Below are 15,260 nucleotides of genomic sequence, written 5' to 3'. Positions count from 1 at the left end.
CCACGAGGCTCGCGGCCGCCATCTTTGGCCGCCATCCCTTGCTGTGCTCCGGACTGCTTCGCGGAGTTCGATCCCCAGGCTCTTCTCCTACGTCGAGCCGCCTCTTGCTCTTTGCTTGACACATTTTCTGTGACCTCTGCCATGGTGAAAGGAGACAGAAATCAGCCGAAGCTCACGTTCGAGCAGCGGAGGCCGAAGGGCGCGGAGAATGTTCCTCCGGAAACATCGCCGCGGGCGGCGGAGGGCTCGCTCTGTGCGGACATTCGTGAGATGCTAGGCGCCATGGAGAAAGGCCTGCAGGACAGTATGTCGGCGATCGGCTCGAAAATCGACGCCTTATCATTCCGTATGGACCGGATGTCCGAAAGGGTGGACAAACATGCGGAACGTTTGGACATGGCGGAGCGTAGGCTGACGGAGGCAGAGGAGGCCCAAACGGAGTGGGATAAGGACCGTAAGCAATTCAGCCGTCTTCTCCAGGTCATACAGGACAAAACGGAGGATTTGGAAGCGCGCTCGCGGCGCTCCAACATCCGCATCACGGGGGTTGCGGAATCCACCAACACCGGAAAGATGGAACTGTTTGTCGAGAAGCTGCTTCACAAGCTCCTGGGGGAGGACGTCTTCTCCCCCATGTTTATTGTTGAACGGGCACATCGCACTCTCGGACCCCAACCGCAGCCTGGCCTCCCACCGAGACCAATCATCGCCAAACTTTTGAATTACAGGGACCGCGACCTGGCCCTCCGTCTGGCGAGAGAGAAGGGGGAATTGCAGTTTGAAGGAATGAACATCTCCCTCTATCCTGACTTCACTGCTAGGGTGCAGGAGGAGCGAAAGCGGTTCGCCCCCTACAAGAAACAGATGCGGGACATGGGGCTCGACTATGCCATGCTGTACCCGGCGAGACTTCGGATAAATAAACAAGGACATTCGCATTTTTTCACCGACCCGGCTGATCTGAAGAAATCGCTTAAGGAATGGGCCAAAGAACAGCGCAACAGCCCGAGGGGTCAGCGTGCAGAGAATGAGGAGGCTGGATCTTCGGAGAGCCAAGGCTGAACTATCTCACGCTGCGTGGCTTGGCTTGGCTATTTTACTGTGACTGTATGTATTGTATTCCAGTTTTTGATATGACTTTCCTTTGCCTTCACAACCTGTTGGTTTGTGCCCCTTAATTTGCCTGGTTCGGGGTGGTGCCACGAAATGGGGCTCGAACTTTTGCTGTTCTTCCTTTGTTGTCGGAAGGGTGCTCCCGGTGGTATGCTGGGACTGATTATTCGCCACTCTGCTTGTTCTATTGCTGGGGCTTGGGTGGGGTGCCGAACGCTATGGGGGTGGGGCTGGGAGCATCGACTGTATCTGGCCCTTGTTGGGGAGTATTGTAGTCTGGCCAGAACCTCTGCCCCTGCGCTTTCGGCTTTTTGACCCTCTAGGGGGTCCTGGGTTTGTAGTGGGGGGTTTCGGGTGGGTTCAGGGTGGGTTGTGCTAGGCTCTGTCTGACCGGGTTGGGGTTGGTCGGCTGTGGGTGGGTGGCTGTTGGTTGTGCTCGTGTATTCTTGCTGCCATGCTGTTTGGGGTTCAGGGTTTGTCGGGTGGGGGGTTTGTTTTTGCCGACTACTACACTGTGTCTGCCACGCGATCTGCTTTGCAACATTTTCCTTTTAATCTGCCATGTCGACTGCTGAATCATTGAATGCGGAGTGCTCCCTGGGCTCTCTGCGATTACTGTCCTGGAACGTAAGGGGGCTCAACGATTTCCGCAAACTCAGGAAGGTCTTAGCCTATTTGCATCGCCATCACATTGACCTTGCTTTACTGCAGGAAACACATTTGCCGCTCTCCAGCCCTATGTTACAGATGAGGGGCCTTGGCCCCGCTTGTGTCGCTGCGGGGTTCACAACACACGCTAGAGGGGTGCTCATATGGGCTAATCCCAAATCCCGTTTGTCGCTGACCCGATTGGTGGTAGACCCTGAAGGGAGGTTTGTGGTTGCACGCTGTGTTGGAAAGGATCATGATCTTTTGCTGGTGAATGTGTATGGCCCCAATTACGACTCCCCGGAGTTCTATGCTTCGCTTGCTGACAGCTGCAGGCAGTTTGTGGGCTCTAGAATGCTGTGGGGGGGGGACTTTAACTTAGTGCTGAACCCGGACCTTGACAGATCTGCGAGCCCCCCTAGGTCCCCTGCTGCTTCTGCGTCCCTCCTTTTGTCGGAATGTGTGAAACTTGATTTACGTGATGTGTGGCGTCATAGGCACTCGGGGCGGGGTGGGTTCACTCACTACTCGGCCTATCACAACATTCATACACGCATAGATTATTGGTTTGTTTCCCGCTCGTTGCTAGATATGGTTAAAGGTTGCACGGTTTTCCCGCGCACGCTGTCTGACCACTCGCCCTTGCTCTTGCAACTGGTGGCTCCTCCCAGGAGGATCCCCCCCTTCACGTGGAGGTTCCCCCCGTACTCCCTCTTAGATGAGGTTTTCAGAGGGGAACTCGCCGAAGACATAGAGGCCTATTTCGCGACCAATGTGGGCTCAGTGGACAGCGTCCAAGTTCTCTGGGACGCGTTTAAGGTTTTCATCAGAGGGATGACTATGGCGAAACATTCTGGGGTGCTCAAGGCTATCAGGCGACGCCTGCAAGTGCTCGAGACTCAGCTCGCTTGCCTGGATAATCAGGCGGTAGACTCGGGGGACGCAGCCGATACGGTCACGCTTAAGTCCCTGCTAGATGAATTTCAGGAGGAGGCGGACAGGGAAATTAAGCATATGGGCAAATACGCGACGGCGCGTGTGTATGGGGAACGGGAGCGGCCTGGTGCACTCCTGGCTAAACTCATGCGCAACAGTAGGCCCCCGTTGGTTATCGAGGAGTTGGAGACGGCTGCTGGGGCGGTGGTTACGGAGGAGCAGGACATCTTGGCGGAATTTCATGCCTACTACACTGCCCTCTACTCCTCGAGGGACACACATCTTGAGGACGAAATAGACGACTACTTGAGCTACATCCGAATGCCCTTCCTGGCTGACTGGCAGAGGGAGTTTCTTATGGCCCCCATTCAGAAAGAGGAGATAACGGAAGCGCTGGAGGGCATGAAATCGGGTAGCGCTCCTGGTGCGGACGGCCTCACGGTGTCCTTCTATAAGGCCTTCCAGGAGCAACTGGTCCCGTACTTGATGCTCTTGTTCGATGACATATGCCAGCAGGGCAGCATGTCGAAATCCATGAGGGAGGCGTTGCTTATTACCATCCCGAAACCTGGCAAGCCCCTTAATCAGTGTGGCTCCTACCGGCCGCTATCGCTGATAAATGTGGACGCGAAGCTGTACGCTAAAGTTCTTGCGACTCGTTTGGCGTTGCTGGTTCCGGATCTGGTTGCCCCGGAGCAGGCGGGATTTGTTCCCTCACGCAATCTCACTTATAATATTCGCACGGTCCAAGGCACAATCCAGCATGTCAAACACGAACACAAAGCGGTGGCCATCTTCTTGGATATGGAGAAGGCCTTTGACTCCGTTGAGTGGCCGTTTATGCTGAGAGTCCTCCGTAAATTTGGCCTAGGAGAGCCGTTTTTGCAAATGTTGGGAGCCCTATACTACAAACCTACTGCGAGGCTGAAGATAGGTAACCTGGTCACTGCTCCCATCGACATTGGGAGGGGCACACGTCAAGGTTGCCCCCTCTCTCCCCTGCTGTATGCCATGGTAGCGGAACCTCTCGCCTGCGCTATACGAGAGTACCACCGGTTTGAAGGGATCAACTTCCCGACGTACCAGATCGGTATCTCCACCTATGCGGATGACACTCTGCTATATGTGCGGGACCCGGAGACTAATCTCTCTGCGGTGCTACGGGAGGTGGTTAGGTTCGGGGCTCTTTCTGGTCTTCGCGTCAACTGGAATAAGTCGGTAGCGATGCCCCTGACGCCGGTGACGCTCCCTTTCGACTCGGAGTACCCCTTGCAATGGACCACGGACGCTATCCGCTATTTGGGGATACGCATACATACGGACCCGGAGGTCCTGATTCGCGAGAATTACGGTGTGGCCTACTCCAAACTGGTAGATGATGTCGAAGTGTGGTCTAAGCTCCCGCTTTCGCTCATGGGCAGGATTGCGCTCATGAAAATGGTGGTACTCCCCAGGTTCCTCTTCCTCTTTGTGAATATTCCAGTGGTCCTCTCCAAGGCTTTTTTCCGGCAACTCACTCAGACACTAGTCCGCCTGGCGTGGGGGGGCAAACAGCCGCGGGTGCAGTGGCAAACGCTCACCCTTCCGTACGACCAAGGAGGCCTTGGGGCACCGGACCTGGAGCGATACTACAGACTTGCTCAGGGGGCACACCTGCATACTTGGATTCATGGGGATCCAGGTATCCCTCATGTGAAACTGGAGAGACTCTTCGCAGACCCTGTCCCGCTTCCGGCGACAGTGTGTTATCCGCCTGATAGAAGGGTCGGCAATCTGGACTCTATAGCCACCACGAATCATGCTTGGCATGCACTGATTGGCTCCCGGGAGTGCACGCTGCTGTATTCGCCTTTGCTCCGTGTAGAATGGGCGGCCTGGCTGGCTCCGCTGACTGAGAAGGGCGTCCTGAAGGCACTACGTGATCTAGGCATTCTTACCATGGGTGATCTCTTCTTAAACGGCACTCTGAAAACGCTGCAGCAAGTACTTCGCTCCTGCCCCGGGGCAACGCTGCTTCATAGTTTTCAATATCACAGGGTTCGTAGAGCGGCCCTTGCCGTTTTAGGCCCGGACCTGACTGAGCCGCCGGAGGTCCCGGAACTCACCTATGTCATCAAGACCCCCTCAGCTCGCAAACTGATCACGGCCCTTCGCTCACTGGGTGATAGACAACGACAATATCCCCCCTCCAAGGCCCGTTTGGCCTGGCAGGCTGACCTCCAATCTCCCATCTCAGACGACATGTGGCGTTATTGTGCGACTAATACCAGGAAAATCTCGCTCAACGGTAGGCACCGTCTGGTGCATTTTAAATTCCTACAGCGTGTCTACTATACGCCCGAGAGGTTGCATAGGTATGGCCTTAGAGAGTCAGCGGAGTGTGAGCGTTGCCACTTTCACACAGCAGACTTTCTCCATATGGCCTGGACCTGTCCTGCCATACATAAGTATTGGGTTGGGGTCTTTGCGGACCTCAGTGCTATCCTTGGTGACACGATCCTGCCTAACCCGGCGCTCGCCTTACTTGGTTTTTCAAAACCTCTTCCTGTGGCTAAGCGGCGACTAGCGGACATGGCGTTGTTGACGGCAAAGCGTCTGGTGGCGCTGTGCTGGATGCGGGGACCAGTCCCCACTAAAAAACGGTGGGAAACAGACTTGCTTTACTGCTGCACGCACTCAGAGGTGTATAGTGAACTCCTACCTCCAAAGAGCAGACCCAAAAACTTTTGGGGTTTGTTTCGAGCGTTTCAAAGTGCGAATGAGGATGGTGAGTCGGATCCTGAGAGTGCGGAGGCAGATTTGCTGCAGGAGGAGGGGGCTGCGTCAGCAGTGGATGAGGAGTGTGTCGGTTGAAGATCTTACAGTTGTGACAGTGTGGTGATTCACGCCTGACTTTTTGAGATGTTTTTGTGTTGAGAGTTGCTTGTGAAGGCTGTTTTGGTTCATGGCGACCGCTGTCCCCTTCCCAGAGCGTAATCCCGCCCTAGCGGGCACTTGCTTATCTCCCTTGGCCTGCCTGAGGGACACATGGTTGTGGTGCGGAGCGGGAGGTGGGTGGTGGGCACGGGTTTAGGTAGTCTGGCTTGTTCTTTTTGTTGGGGTGGGTGGGTTTGCTATTGTTTGGGGGGTCTCCTACCCTTTATACACCATTCCCTGAGTCCCCGTTGCTGTTACCCTCGATTCTGGGTTTCTACGCAGTTCTTCACAGGTGGCTATTTTGATCCTGCCAATCTGGCGCGCCCTACTCCCCCTGGGTCTGATATTGTTGGCGCGGTGGGGTGTGCATCCTGCTTATAAGCTATGATCAACCAATAGCAGATGCTACGATCGGCTGCTTCTGTACAATTGTTCCACACCTGCGGTTTCGCCGCCAGGCCCTTGGGCTGTTGGTCTTTATGGCTGTGTAATTTACCCGCACCCGGGGATTGGAGAATGATTTTTTGTTGCCGCCGGCCTCCGGGTTGTAGGCGATGTCGGCTGTGTATGTAACTTGGAAGTACAATAAAGTATAAATTTAATTAAAAAAAAAAAAACTACACGACAGGAGGAGCTGGCACTTGCATCTGAATAGGACTATGTCTGTGCCCAGACAAAGAGTTGCAAACCCCACTGTAGTGAGTCTGGAGCCAGGGCAGGAAAGGCAGGGACCTTGTGATCTTCAAAGGCCTCTTTGAAGTCTGCTCCCACTTCGAGACACAACTGGGCATAAGTACTGGACCCCGGACACAACCATGTCAGAACATTTGCTGGAACCAAGGACATTCTGCCAGGAAGAAGAGCTGTTGTGCGGAAGGTGGGACTGCCACGCTGCCTGCTTTGCTGTTTTGGGCTACTGGCGGCTGCTTCTTGTCTGGGACTGAGAAGGACTGGACCGGCTCTCTGCATTGTTGATCCCAAGTTTCTCCAAAAGCTTGCTGGCTTGTCTCCTGTTCTTAAAGTCTCAATCTCATTAAAGACTTCCTTCAACTTTCCTTAGGATGCTGGACTGGGAGTCCAGCCCTGGTAAGAGGTGCCAATCCAGTCCTGTGCCTTGAAAGTGGGCTCTGCAGCTGTTTTCCTGCAAAAAGCGACACAGTGATGACGTTGCGCCGATTGGAACTGACGCAGTGTCCTCCGATACCAATGTAGTGCTGATCCAAGGACATCGCTGTAGGACTATGCGGATACCGATTGCGAGGTTCAACGTTGATGCAGTGCCAACTGGAAGACATCACTGCGAGGTTCGACAGCAACGCAGCGCCAATCCAAAAACTTTCCTGTGAGGCTCATGATGACACAGCACTTGCATTGTAAGGGGTTCAACGACAATTCAGGACCAGACTGTGAGGCTCGTTTTAGACACATCGACCTAATGCATGAATTGGAACCAACCCATCGAGTCTTCGATGCCAATGCTTGCTCCATCCAAGATACTTTTTTAGCTGGCCCTCTTTGGATCCTATAGACATCCTGCCTTCCATTGGGGTCTGCCTGAAGCTTTGGATTTTCCCCATTCTAACGTGACCTCAAATAACCCATAAGCTCTATTCGCTTTTAAGCACTATATTGCTGTTTAGTCTTTAAAAATTCTTATCTCAAGTTCTACTTATTGGATATTTGTCAATTTGCTCTTGTTTTAGACAGATACAAATTCTCTATTTCTAAATTGATGTGGAATCCTTTTGTTGTGTTTTCACTGTGTTACTGTAATTTAAGTGTAGCATAAATACTTTACACATTGCTTCTTAAGTTAAGCCTGACTGCTCTGTGCCAAGCTACTAGAGTGCGAGCAGAAGTTAGTTTAGGTTGTGTATCTGACTTACCCTGACAAGGATTGTAGTCTCTATTTGGACAGGGTGTCAACCTTTGCCAACAAGTGACCCAATTTCGAACACATTGGTATTGCTCCAAGCCCAATAGAGCTTATTTTGCCAATGACCTCCGACTCTCTCTTGGGGTTGAAGCAGGGCATGGTTGTGTATTGCTGTCTTGATGGTTTAAAAAGCATCTTCCTCCTCTTTTCTCCAGGCCAATGCAGTTGAGGTCTTCGACTGGGCCAGTAGGTGTCGAGTTACAGGCAGCTTTAGACTTCGGGAGGTTACTGGGGAGTCTTGCAACCTTCAGTTCTGCAACTTTAGTGGGGTCCACTCTAGTCCCTTCCCCTGAGAAGATATAGTCATAAAATTACACGTCCTGCCGGTGGAATTGTCATTTTTCTCTGTTTACAGTGAGTCCCATGTGGATTATTTTCTGAAATGCTGGTCTGCCTATGACAGTGTTTGTCTATAGTGGGGCATACATTAAAATGTCATCACTGACATTTAGTACACTCTCTAGCGATGATAACACTTCTGTGATTTCATTTTGAAATACTTCCGCAGCTAAAGAGATAGCAAATTAAGGTGGCATTATCTGCATTCTTCACTCTGCTCTATCTAGTGGTTCCCTGAGTTGAGATCTGACTTTGAGAACCAGTGCACCCCGTTGACAGCATTGATGAGATCATCAATTGTTGGAGTGATGTGCTGGTCCCTTCTGATGGCTCTTTTGGGGAGTTTTATGTCGACAAATATTTGTATGCAACCTGACTGTTTCTGTTCAACTTTGACAGCCATTGAGGACTCTCAGGAGGTGGGCTTTGACAACTTGTCTATGACTCCCAGGTCTTTGAGCATCTGGGGCGCTGATTCCACTGCCGGGCAAAGAAGGAAGGGTATCCTTTGGGGCCTGAGAGTAACATGTTGAATCGTTGTGTTGCTTTAGAGCAGGCTTCTAAAACATGTAGCTCATGAGCTACTGATGGCTCTCCAGCTACTTGTGAGTAGCTCTCCTGTGTGCAGCCACCCTCCTAAATTAGAAGCTTTTGCTTGGTTGAATTATTAAACGTATACCAAAATATTTGTATTTGAAATGAAAATGTGTTTATTTTCAGAGCTCATGAGCTGATATTTGGAGGAAAATGGGCCAATTCCCAAAAATATATTTAAAACTGGTATTTGGGTGACAAATCATGTGGCATTAAGGAGGCTTTTTTCAAATGTTATTACCTTGGCATCCGAGACATTGTAGCTATGGCTATTATGTATTGTCCATGTAGAGGCATTCCATATTGACAAAGCCTTTTTTTCATTACTTCTGGCAACCATGTATGATGCACTGTGGTAATCGCTGGCAGTAGCCTTGCATATGGGGGGCACTAATGTAATATTGTCTGATGTGGACACTGTTACATTACTAATAATAGTAATAGCTCTCAAAGAGTTTTATTGAACATAAGTAGCTCTCATTACAGAAAAGATTAGAGACTCCAATACAGAATGATTCAGGTGGGGTCCACAACTTTCCTAATTTCTGGAAAATATGTTGCCATTTTGCAACTATTTGCACAATGCTTCTGTTTTGTATTATTGCCGCAACTTGGACTAGGCTCTTCTGCTATAGAGCAATTCAGCAGCATTTCAGTTCCGCTGGAGGCAATGAAGAAAGAGTCTGCGCAGATGGTGCTGTCATGGGATACTCGGTAGTTGAAGATGCTGTTGAGGAGAAAGAGTTTTTTTTGTCCATAGGTAAATATTTTCACTTTTGTGTGCCACAGGGTTAACCTTGTTTGCAGACTGATGTAGTGATTTACCCAGTACTCTGATCGATGGTCTGCTGTTGTTTCTCTCCAGGATTAGTGTCCTTGCTGTGGGGATACTGCACATCGGTCATGGCTTACCACAAGAGCTTTGACTCCCAATGGTGGAGGAAATGAGAAAGATATCTTCTTCATCTCAGTATTTATAATTATCTTCAAAGATCATGCTTCCCAAGAGGGCTGCCTGTCAACGCTTGGTCATCATGACATGCACTTCTTGGCACCAGCCTATGCCTTGACCTTGGTGAGGTGCTGCTTGGAGACCTTCTGTGCAGACCCTCGCAGACCCTCGCACAGTGGTTAGGGCTCTGGCAATTGGAGCAAACTTTACCTTTTGCTGGGCACTCCACATGCTCTCTGCAGTGGGAGGCCTGCTTGCCTCAGTTTAGAATGCAGGCATGGAGCTTGTTTAATTGTAGCAGCAGAAATTGCTTCCAACTTGACTGGTCTGGCATTGCAGGGCTCTGATTTAAGTGTGAGATTCTAGAATGCTTGCTCCATTTGCTATGCTCAATCATTGGACAGTTGATGAGAGCGAACCAGTGTGAGGATTTCATCCCGTTTTATGCCACGTTGGCACAAAATTTGCTGTTTAAGAGTGCCTGATTTGTATCCCTATATATTTGAGCCCTCACGTCTTTCTGAGGGTTGTTGTTTTGTATAGGTGCTCACAATTCTCTTAGTTATGTGGAAATAATATCAGTGAATTCTCCTCCACGTTGCCATGCCTGAAAAAGTTGAACTCAAAATCGGTTTCGCTTGTGAGCCAAAATATCCATGTAGTGCAGCCATTGTGCTATTATTGCTGGTATCATCTCTTCGGTTGTGGAGACTTCTGAAGTGGCAAAATATTTGTTGGACTGATTAGTAGATCATTATTGATCTTTTTGTTTCTCCATCAATTTGTTTTGTGGCTTTGAAGTATTTGTTGAACAATCTGGCAAAACATATGTGCCTTGCCTGGACTCCAGTTGCTGGATCACTGCGTTTGCTAAATGGGGGTTGCTGATCCCCTAAACCAGATGCAATGGTTGTCCCCACTGCTAGTGGTCAGGACAGGCCATGTGTGGTTCCTGAGCTGGATTTTTATTGCTACTGGTAGTATTATCCCCTTTTGTGCCTGGCTGTTTTTAATCGTTGTGCCTCCATTTGGTCCAAAGACTGGATACACTGCACAGTGGCTTGGTAGGATTTAAGGGTAGCTAGCACACTTGTTTTGTGCTGTTGCTCTGTCCCCATTTAACATTGCTTGCAGGTTGCATGTATGGATGCTTGTAGTAGTTGGCGGGGCATTTGTATGGATTAAATGGTGTTCAGCCCGGTACTGCGTCTTCTACATGCACAATCATGACACTGCCCCATAACACTATTATCGTTAGATAATGATGTGTTTGAAACATCCTTAGTTCTGTGCTGGCACTGGACTGGCTGCAGGGTTTCCTGGAGACCTCCTGCGGCCTGCGATGGCATTGGATTGCACGTGTTGGGCAGGCTCCAGTCCTTCGCTTGTAGTGTCAGAATTATGGTGTCTGACAGTCATGTCGGACCGGAGGTTTTAGTGTTACTGCTTTTGGTTGGTGGGCTGTAGATACACCACCTCTTCATTGTAGAGTTGTGCCCCAAACGGTAGTGCTGGCGTGCAAAGGAAAAGTCTGACACAAAGGGTGGGGAGAGCAGTGACTGGACCGCTCTCATGAAGCCTTGAACGTCCACTCCCATTCATTGATTCCTCAGACACCGCATCCGACGTCAGGATGACAGGATGCATGTATGCCGCTGTGACAATTACATTTTGTGTCACATGACACACTACACATGACAGAGCAGCAAGTGTACCCCGATATATTGTTACGCATGAAGGACTCGTGAAATCTGGCTAAGCATGATCATGCTTCCAACCTTGCCTCCTTTGTGGCCCAAAAATGCAGGTACACATTTGTGGGCATCTTTTTGTATGCCACAAACAAATGCCAGTTTTCTACGAATTAGGGACACAAATCTTTATTTTAAATTGTTGCTGAGCCGACTGTTTTGTAAACTTTGACAGCACTTATGCTAAAATCATTACTTTATTTGTTATTGTATTGCATCCACCAGATGGGTTTACAATGTGGAATGGAGAGGTTACAGACTGGAGGCTCTCACCAACTGCACTTTGTCAAGTTTTGTCTCTTAGTACATTCAATGCAGAACACTTTCGTGTACAGAGTCTGAAATGAGAACAAGCAAAGACATTGATCCCTGTTTGCAGATACCTTTATGGCTATGTAAACCTGTTTCTACTAACTTTGACAGAATGTGTGCACAGCTTTGACCTTGAACTAAACCAAGCTTTTCCTATTGTTTGTACTTCTTATGTTTCTGGGCCCTTGTTTGGCCAGAGCTTAAACAAAGACAGCATGCATGTTCTAAGGAGCTATTTCAGCAAATTTCTACAGGATTTTTCAGTTGCATTTACAGTGATATCCCAAACATTGGCTCACAAAGGAAATGACAAGACCTGTACAAGCCTTGCAAAGTGCTGGGAGCCAGCAGATCTTTTTGTAATCTGCTGCATGTGGTAGACATGTGCAAGGAGGGGTGTGTTTCTATGAAACATTGCTAATCTGAGGCCATCAGTAAAATCTAGATGTGGAACATTATGATTAAGCTCTAAATAAAATGGATAGTTTTAGTTAGGACAAATTCTTCAAGATGTAATTACGGCATGTATTGTGGCTTTCAATCTGGGGTGCCCCACTTACCTTTTTCTGAGATGTTTTGCATGGAAAGTGTTTTGATAAACACCTCTCATTGTTTAACACATTTAAATGGAAAAATATGAAAAAGAAAAATAAGCCAGTTTATACAACGTGCCAAAATGTTTTCTGGTCCTTGTTGACAAGGGACCTGATTATGACTTTGGCAGTGTGGAAGCAGGCGGCTACGCCAGGGCCCTGCTCCCTCACTGCCAAAGTCAACTTCTACTCACCCTCCCGCCAGATTACAAGTTTCCTCGTTGTCTGCGGGCGGTGCTTTGACGGTCTCGCGGTGGTTCAGTTCATAGGCTCATATGTGAGCCTTAGAACTGCACCGCCGAGGGAGCGCCAAAGCAAATTCCTGCACTGCATGGACTGTGCAGTTCATGCTGTGCAGCAACTTGGGTGCATGCACACAGCGGGGCACACCATGTGCCCCCCTGCATGTATCCCCAGGACCTGAGGCAACAGGGGGACCTGTAGGGCTCCCTTTGTTTCCTCACCACTACCCTTTTCATGGTGGGTTCACTGCCATGAAAGAGTAGCAGTGATTAAAGTCGCAAAATGGTTGATGCTCCTGCAGCGGCACCGCCAGCAAGTTTCAATCCTCAGAATACTGTGCCCGCCGAGGGATCACCGATCCCCGACGTTTGCGGCGGTACCATGGCGGTCCGACCGCTAGAGCCAGAATGCAGTGGTCTGACCACAGGTGCGGCAGTACGTGCACTGCCCCCACTATGCCACCCCAGGGTAGGCGGTCCACAGACTGCAAAACTAGGAATCAGACCCTAAGTCTTGTCAAATTATATGTAATTGCACAGATTATATAAAGGATCCCCATGAGCTCTTGCCATCCCAGCTGAACAGTTGAATCAGTTCCTAGAACGAGGCTGCAATCGCAAATATGTTCCTGATCAACACCATTTTTGTCAACTAGATTTACTTTATTTCCAAATTGAAATACAGTATTGAGCAATGCGTTTTACCATGAGCTTTTTTTGACCAATATTTTATGATTCTTTTAGTACTCTTAACATTATTTTCAAAACTGGTATATTTGAGCCAGACAAACCCTTGGAGAAACATCAAGGACTGATGGAAGTATGAATTTACATATGTCATTATATACATAAAATGATTGATCAGGAGAAATGTACAAAATCCTAAATATTTAGAAAATGATCCGTTCCAGTATCTTGAAGGAATAATCAACTATTGCCCCTTATTATGCAAGCGCAGCCTCAGAGATACATTTTATCAAGCTCTTTTCAAAGCTATCGAGTTTAACATAGAAAGCAAAATTAAAAAGCAACTTTCACTAGCACTGTTGTTTTTACAAGAGGACTAAAGCATTAACAATAAGAGTGGATAACAAACGAATGAAATATGCTCAGTAATAAAAACTAATTTCATCATAAGCCTCCAGTGCCACACACAATGGATATAGCGATTGGGTGGTATTCAGTGAATATTAGACTCTATATGCAAAGCTAAGTAGTATACAGGAGCTAGCAGCTTACTTTGTGGTCCATTGACCTCAACAGCCCAATCTTTATTTTTTCCTGGGTCAACAGATTGCATTTAATTTCTTAATGTTTTAACTGGACATAGTGCTGTCTTCTGTGTTTTTTTATAATTGAACTCCCGATGCAATATTTTCAAAACATTTCTGTATTGTGTTTCTTCAAATAAGCCAATGTTTCAATGTGAATGTGAGAGTGCAGTCACCATTCACATCTGTTGGTGTTTTTGTTTTGTGAATGACATCTGATCTGTAACTGGTTTTCTCATTGCTGGTGCGCATGTGATCTATACAAAATATGCGCTGATATTTTAAAGTACTGTATTGTAGTGAAAGAGGCTTTTTATAAATATATCCAAAGCAGAGTGGCATTCTGGCACCGATATAGCAGGATTTAATACTGCATAAGGGTAAGTTTAGGTGCCACTGTCTTCAATATTCACTGGAATATGTAATAGCATTGAGCTGCCTGAAGATACAAGGTGCAAAGATTTCAGAATTTCTTAGCTTGGAAAATATTCATTCATATATTCTGAATGTTGCATCATTTGAGTTGGCAATCCATTTCTCATATGAGGAGTTCAGGGTCTGCTGATATGTGCAGCAGGGATGTGTGCACGCAGGTAATTGGGCCATGATGGTTTGAAAACACAGTGTAGTCTACAAAGTCCATAATTTGTATTCGGTCTCTGATGAGTAGTCATTAGAAGAGGGACACGATTACCAAGATATGTACGTGGTTCGTAACCGTGCCTCTAATTATGTCACAGCGATACCAAAGGGGATGATGGACGCAGCATTTGAGCAAATCAAACACTCACCCCCAGTCAACTGATCTGGGTTTAATCCATCACCATTCTTTAGCTCACTCCACCACCCCAGTTCAGACAGGGCCATATGCAAATCAGCCTTGACCCTGTGCCTCATGGGAACAGTCCAGCCCGAACTGCCAAGCCATGTCTTCCCTGGTCCGGAAACAAGCATCCTGGGACCGGTTTCGGATTCATAATCCTCATCAGCCAGGCTATCTTGAATCCAGTGGTAGAGTGAGAAGGGCCCCACGTCTGGGCATACCCTGCCAACCTAGGGTGAACAAAGCGATACCAAAGGCCACTGGAGTCAAGCTATCCTGGCTGAAGAAGGCTCATAGCCAGCCAGAAATCGTTCCTAGGATGCTTGATTCCGGTCAAGGGAAGACATGGCTTGGCAGTTTGGGCTGGGCTGTTCCCACGAGGCAAAGGGTCAAGGCTGATTTGCACATGGCCATGTCTAAACTGGGGTAGTGTGGTGGGCAAAAAAATGATGGATTTAGGCCCAGATCTTTGTACTGGGGTGAATGTATGACATTGTTCTGCATTCTGTCCATCAACTGTTGTTTTTACATTTGTCACCCCGAGTGGGACGGGTATGCTCAGACGTGAGTCCCGTGCTCTCCACGCCACTGGAGCAGAGCTATCCTGGCTGAAGACAGTTGATAGCCAGAAACCGGTCCTAGGATGCTTGATTCTGGTCCAGGGAAGACATGGCTTGGCATTTCAGGCTGGACTGTTCCCATGAGACACAGGTTCAAGGCTGATTTGCATATGGCCATGTCTGAACTGGGGTGGTGTGGTGAGCAAAGAAATTATGGATTTAGGCCCAGATCGCTGTACGGGGGTGAATGTATGACATTGTTCTGCATTCTGTC

General features: G+C 48.6%; 1 protein-coding gene across 1 annotated transcript in view; it reads left to right on the top strand.

Moving 5' to 3' along the window:
• Positions 1-15,260, top strand: part of DIAPH2 (diaphanous related formin 2) — a 3,821,702-nt gene that overhangs the window by 2,944,225 nt on the left and 862,217 nt on the right. The window lies entirely within an intron of this gene.

This window comes from Lissotriton vulgaris, chromosome 4_1 (assembly GCF_964263255.1).
Source record: "Lissotriton vulgaris chromosome 4_1, aLisVul1.2, whole genome shotgun sequence".
Lineage (NCBI taxonomy): Eukaryota > Metazoa > Chordata > Amphibia > Caudata > Salamandridae > Lissotriton > Lissotriton vulgaris.
This window is presented reverse-complemented; position numbering and strand designations above follow the sequence as displayed.